The following is a 6,781-nucleotide window of genomic DNA, read 5'->3' as shown; positions in this document are numbered from 1 at the left end:
TGGCATTTTGAACCTTTTATTATTATTTTTTCTATACTCTTTAACCGATTCCTTCCATGGGAATTTTTCGATTTTCGTTTTTGACTCCACCCTCCCTAAAACAGCAGAGATTGTGGGCTATGGCGGCCGCTCAACTCCTGAGCGGCCGCAATATTTAAACACTTGACATCCGCCATACTGTTTAGCGTGGATGTTGGGAAGGGGTTAACCATGGCAACTCCTCGGTCAGAACAAACTCATCATGGGGGATCTGACAGGTAAAAACTTGACCCCGAACCACTCAGATGTTGTATCTAATGATCACAGTATCTGAAGGGTTAAGTTGATGTATTTTAGTAATACAGATAAGACATGTATCATGTGTCTGCAGAATGAAAGTGCCGCAATAATACAAAGCTGAGCATTAACTATAAGCTCAGTGTGACATAATAGTAAGGCGCAGTGTTAGAAGGGGTTAAATAGCGTTTCAGTGCAGAGAGCAAGAATTGTGAACAAAAGAAGGAATTAAATATCAAGTTACTTATTAATAAGAGACAAGGTAAGCTTGTCCTTCTTAAAGATTGCAAGTCTTGTATATCTAAGATGAAACTATTACCTCACTCCTGGTTTTAGCTTCAAAAACTGCATCTAAAAACCTATAGGTGTAAACACACCATACTAAGGACCAGAGATGGCGAACCTATGGCACGGGTGCCTGAGGTGGCACTGAGAGCCCTGTCTGTGGGCACCCATCTGTGGCACAGATCATACTGTATGGAAGCCACTGTGGAGCAGATTGGACTGTGTGGGGGCCCCACATTATTTTTTATCACACAGTATTGGTTTTATAGAAGACGTGATATTATTATAGGTCATAATAACATTGCATGGTCACTAAAAAACAGATTTGTGCAACAAAAATGTTTCTGTAAAGCCCCATTCACACGACTGTATTTTGCGAGTTCGTAATTGTCCACACTTGTGGATCTGCACAGTATTAAGGTTAAATTGACGTGTTGGCACTTTGCAATAATTTAGTGGGTTTTGGGTTGCAGTTTGGGCAACTAAAAGGTTCGCCATCACTGGTGTAGAGCATGGTTTGATCTCAATGCACATTGTTCTAGTGTTTGTATTCTTCTCCTATTATGAGTCAGGGTGCAGCCCTATGAAAGGGGAGTGTTCTTCCTCATACGGCTGACTGAGACTGAGCATTGAATACACTTGTTTTATACACTGAGGTTAGAGCTATGGCGTCTCTCTCTTGGCTCTGGTCTTGGTGCCTGAGCACACAGAATCTTGTATACATCTTACTCTTTGGACTGTTGAGTATTGCAATCCACAAAAGGCTAAGAAAGGCTAAGGTTGCGATTTAGGATTTGGAAACCTGCTGGAAAAAGACTCCTTGGCATAGGTTTCACAGTGTTTTCTGCGTCTATTCCCAGATGGAGAAGGGGCTCAGTCTCTAATAACCCATTCATCCCCAGGGTAACTGAAAGTCATCAGGCTGGATGTGGCCAGTGATAAAAAGATAGAGCAGGCGAAACGATATGTGCAAGAAAACCTATGTGCAAGGTAAGACAAAGGTAATTGGTTACTACCAATAATATACCTATCTATCTATCTATCTATCTATCTATCTATCTATCTATCTATCTATCTATAGTATAATAACAGGGTAGGAGAGTTGAGTTTAACATTTTGCACAATTTACTTTATCAACATGTTGACATGGGAAAATACAATCTGTCCGTGGGACTGGGTTAATATGCTGGGTTCTCATGACACACTCCCTTTTAGAGATGGGTGAACCACTCAGAATTCATTTAGTGTTGGGTTTGGGTGGCTATGGTCCAAGATTTGTTTTGGGTTGATCAAGTTTGGTGCAAACCATACCTTAAAATTGTGTAGAACATAGTGTATAACATTGTCAGGACTGCTAGGAACTGATCAATCCAAATTCTAGCTTTGTAAGGCACAATCAGTTGAGTTATATCTAAGTAAAAGTGACTTTATTATACTCTGGGGTCTCTTCAGATTCTGCTCCTGCGGTGTCAGGCAGGAGCAGACAAGGGGAGTGACTCTGAGCTCTGACACTGGCTGCCTATGATCACAGCTCTGAATCACACCCCTGTCTGACACCACCCACCTGACATTACAGAGCTTACATAGCACACCAGGCACCAAAACTACCTGCATTTGTTGTAATGGGGGAAGGGGGGCTGCCTCTGATTACAGCTCTGATTCATGACCCCCTTCTTGACACCACCCACCTGACATTACAGAGCTTACATAGCACATCAGGCACCAAAACTACCTGCACTTCTTACTCAGAAAAGGGAGGGGACTAGAGAAAAATTCTAACTGTGCTAGAATCAGTGGAATGGCGCCTGTTTAACAGATGCTAAGAACTGGAGTTGATGGAGGTGGCGAAACGTCCCCTTTAAATCTATTTTTGTAGGCGTTTTTCACTTTTGACTGCCCACTATCCAAAGCCCGTAACTTTTTTTTTGTTTTTCTGTTCACAGGGCCATATGAGGGCTTATTGATTGTGGAAAAACATGTTCTTAATAATGGTAGCATTTTATACTTCATACAATGTACTGGGATGTTAGAAATTTCTGAATGGGGTAGAATTGGAGAAAATGTGCCTTTGTGCAACTTTCTTATGGCCTTCATTTTTGCACTGTGCAGCCAAAATGACATGTCAGCAGGGCAATAGTGCCAGGTCTCTGTATCGGCCGTCATATTTATATACCTAACTCCGCCATAATAGTATTTCAGATGTTGGGAAGGGGCAATAGGTTTCGTAAACTTTCAAACTTTTGAAAACTTTTGATTTTTGGGCAGCATTTGTGACATTTAATAAATGGTTATAAAGCCTCCCATTGATTTCAATGTGTAGCGCGCGTAAGCCGGCACCCATTGAAGTCAATGGGATCTGTTTTGAAGTGCCGCGCTCTGACACGTGTTTACGTGTCTAAATGAGCGGCGCGTTACTCCGTGGGAACGGAGCCTTAGCCTCAACCAAGCAAAACAGTGAGTTTTTGTCTGCGGATTTTGATGCTTTCTCGCAGTGTTCTGTGGAGCCCCATGTTGTGGATTTTACATTTCTCGCAAATCCCATCTATACATTGCAGAAAAATACATACAGGTATACTCCAAGCAGAAAGTCTGCACTGTGAGCAATGCTGCAGGAAAAGCTGCAATGTGTTTCTGCTGTGGTTTTCCTGCAGTGCTTTATTGCTGCAGCCTGCAATAGGGGGTTTTCTGGGAATTAGGCAAAAATGGAAAAATAAACTTATTATGGTAGTGGCCCTGATGGATGCAAACCATTAGTAAGATGCAAAATTGTTAGTGCTGACTACTGTGTGTTTTTATACTGATCTTCTTACAATGCTTTTAGGTCGTATGGTGTTTATGTCGAGCATGAACGCATATGTAAGTTTCATGAATAGCATTTATTCATTGACTAAAGCCGGAATGGAGAAATTCTGTGATTGCCTCCGACTAGAAATGAAGCCGTTTGGAGTGAAGGTGAGACTCTAGAATTTCTGCTTTTTTATTATTCATTAGTAGTGGTAAGTTAAACCTCCATCCACCCTAGAATGTATAGGATGATGCCTAATGTATATGCCTCACCATGCCTACAGACAATAATATTCTCTTACTGTATTGGTTGCTTGCAGGTATGTATTATTGAGCCCGGCAATTACACTCCAGCCACAAATATCCAACCACATATTTTGGCAGAAACAGTCTGAGATTCTCTTTCAGAAGAGGTGAAGGAGGGCTACAGCAAAGAAGTCATAAAGGCAACAGTAAATTTTGTACAGGAGAAACTAAAGTACGGCAGCAAAAATAGCTATGAGGTTGTGGACGCCATTGTAGACGCGCTCACATCACCTACACCAAAACCCCGTAATCAGGTTGCCAGTCTTGCAGAAATTTTTTTTTTTTTTACTTATACATGTGGCTGCCAACATTTGTTTTTGATCAAATTTTACTTTTGGCAACTAGAAAATGCTGGAAAGGGCTACCGAGTGCTGAATAATGATCGACTGAAGATGACATCTACTTCACAAACAGTGAACCCCTCCATAGTTGGCTTCAATTCACACTACATCAGATATTCTTCCGCTGGTATAGTTCACATACTGCGATTTTCAAAAACACAGGCATCTGTGAAAAAGCAGTTTTTCCGCAGCGGATTTTTTCTGCGATGTGTGGATGAGATTAGCCAGAATCTCATTCACTTTGCAGGTAATGTAAAATGTAACTTTTTTTGCCGTTGCGTTTCCGGAAATCACGCGCAAGCGCTGCTGGAACAACTGCGGCGTGAATGCATCGAGGTTCTTCCCACAGCGCTTTGAACAGAAAGTTCACAGAGTTTTCCTCCACGGACTTGCTGTTACTAATATATCTATGGGGAAGCCGTTTTCGTAGATATAATTGACATGCTGAGATTTTCAAAACCGCAACGGTTTGGGAAATCGCATGATGTCCGCGCTGTGATTTTTTCTCCGCAAAGTGAGCTTGGAATTCGCATGAATACCATCCACTTTGCAAGTACTGTAATACGCCGTGATTTTTCCCGCGCAAATCAGGCCTAAAGGAGTTTTCTGGGACAACCAGGACTCCCAGCAATCTGCTGCAGAGACAGCAAAGGGTAGGGGAGCATAGGGGCGGTGCTTAGTATTGTAGCTCAGCCCCATTCACTTGAATGAAACTAAGCTGTAAAAAGGCCGTGTGAAAAATTGTTGTGCTCACGGATGTAACAAGTACCATATAGCCCCATAGCAAGCACTTGTAATGGGCAACAATCTACCATGAACATCTTAAGTGGCAAATAAAAACTTGAAAAGTGCATGATTTTTTGGTCTTCTTTGCAAATGGGGTTAACATACATGGTGATTTAACAGTACAGATAATGCACACAGTCCAGGAATTATACAGTGATATCACAGTACCAGGATAATAGACTCAGTGATGTCACAGTACAGGGATAATACACACAGTGATGTCACAGTACAGGGATAATACACACAGTGATGTCACAGTACAGGGATAATACACACAGTGATGTCACAGTACCAGGATAATAGACTCAGTGATGTCACAGTACAGGGATAATACACACAGTGATGTCACAGTACAGGGATAATACACACGGTGATGTCACAGTACAGAGATAATTCACACAGTAATGTCACAGTACAGGGATAATACACACAGTGATGTCACAGTACAGGGATAATACACACAGTGATGTCACAGTACAGGGATAATACACACAGTGATGTCACAGTACAGGGATAATACACACAGTGATGTCACAGTACAGGGATAATACACACAGTGATGTCACAGTACAGGGATAATACACACGGTGATGTCACAGTACAGAGATAATTCACACAGTAATGTCACAGTACAGGGATAATACACACAGTGATGTCACAGTACAGGGATAATACACACAGTGATGTCACAGTACAGGGATAATACACACAGTGATGTCACAGTACAGGGATAATACACACAGTGATGTCACAGTACAGAGATAATTCACACAGTGATGTCACAGTACAGATATAATACACACAGTGATGTCACAGTACAGATATAATACACACAGTGATGTCACAGTACAGGGATAATACACACAGTGATGTCACAGTACAGGGATAATACACACAGTGATGTCACAGTACAGAGATAATTCACACAGTGATGTCACAGTACAGATATAATACACACAGTGATGTCACAGTACAGATATAATACACACAGTGATGTCACAGTACAGGGATAATACACACAGTGATGTCACAGTACAGGGATAATAAACACAGTGATGTCACAGTACAGGGATAATAGACACAGTGATGTCACAGTACAGATATAATACACACAGTGATGTCAAAGTACAGGGATAATACACACGGTGATGTCACAGTACAGATATAATACACACAGTGATGTCACAGTACAGGGATAATACACACAGTGATGTCACAGTACAGGGATAATAAACACAGTGATGTCACAGTACAGATATAATACACACAGTGATGTCACAGTACAGATATAATACACACAGTGATGTCACAGTACAGGGATAATACACACAGTGATGTCACAGTACAGAGATAATTCACACAGTGATGTCACAGTACAGAGATAATTCACACAGTGATGTCACAGTACAGGGATAATAAACACAGTGATGTCACAGTACAGGGATAATACACACAGTGATGTCACAGTACAGGGATAATAGACACAGTGATGTCACAGTACAGAGATAATTCACACAGTGATGTCACAGTACAGATATAATACACACAGTGATGTCACAGTACAGGGATAATACACACGGTGATGTCACAGTACAGATATAATACACACAGTGATGTCACAGTACAGGGATAATACACACAGTGATGTCACAGTACAGGGATAATAAACACAGTGATGTCACAGTACAGATATAATACACACAGTGATGTCACAGTACAGATATAATACACACAGTGATGTCACAGTACAGGGATAATACACACAGTGATGTCACAGTACAGAGATAATTCACACAGTGATGTCACAGTACAGAGATAATAAACACAGTGATGTCACAGTACAGGGATAATACACACAGTGATGTCACAGTACAGGGATAATACACACAGTGATGTCACAGTACAGATATAATACACACAGTGATGTCACAGTACAGGGATAATTCACACAGTGATGTCACAGTACAGAGATAATTCACACAGTGATGTCACAGTACAGGGAT

At 41.2% G+C, this 6,781-nt stretch overlaps 1 pseudogene; it reads left to right on the top strand.

Moving 5' to 3' along the window:
- The first annotated feature begins 1,526 nt into the window (after positions 1–1,526).
- LOC142198468 (17-beta-hydroxysteroid dehydrogenase type 6-like) lies at positions 1,527–4,030 on the top strand (annotated as a pseudogene).
- Positions 4,031–6,781: the final 2,751 nt, after the last annotated feature.

Source organism: Leptodactylus fuscus, chromosome 3 (genome assembly GCF_031893055.1).
Source record: "Leptodactylus fuscus isolate aLepFus1 chromosome 3, aLepFus1.hap2, whole genome shotgun sequence".
Classification (NCBI taxonomy): domain Eukaryota; kingdom Metazoa; phylum Chordata; class Amphibia; order Anura; family Leptodactylidae; genus Leptodactylus; species Leptodactylus fuscus.
Note: the sequence above shows the minus strand (reverse complement) of the source record. Positions and strands in the feature narration are given on the sequence as shown.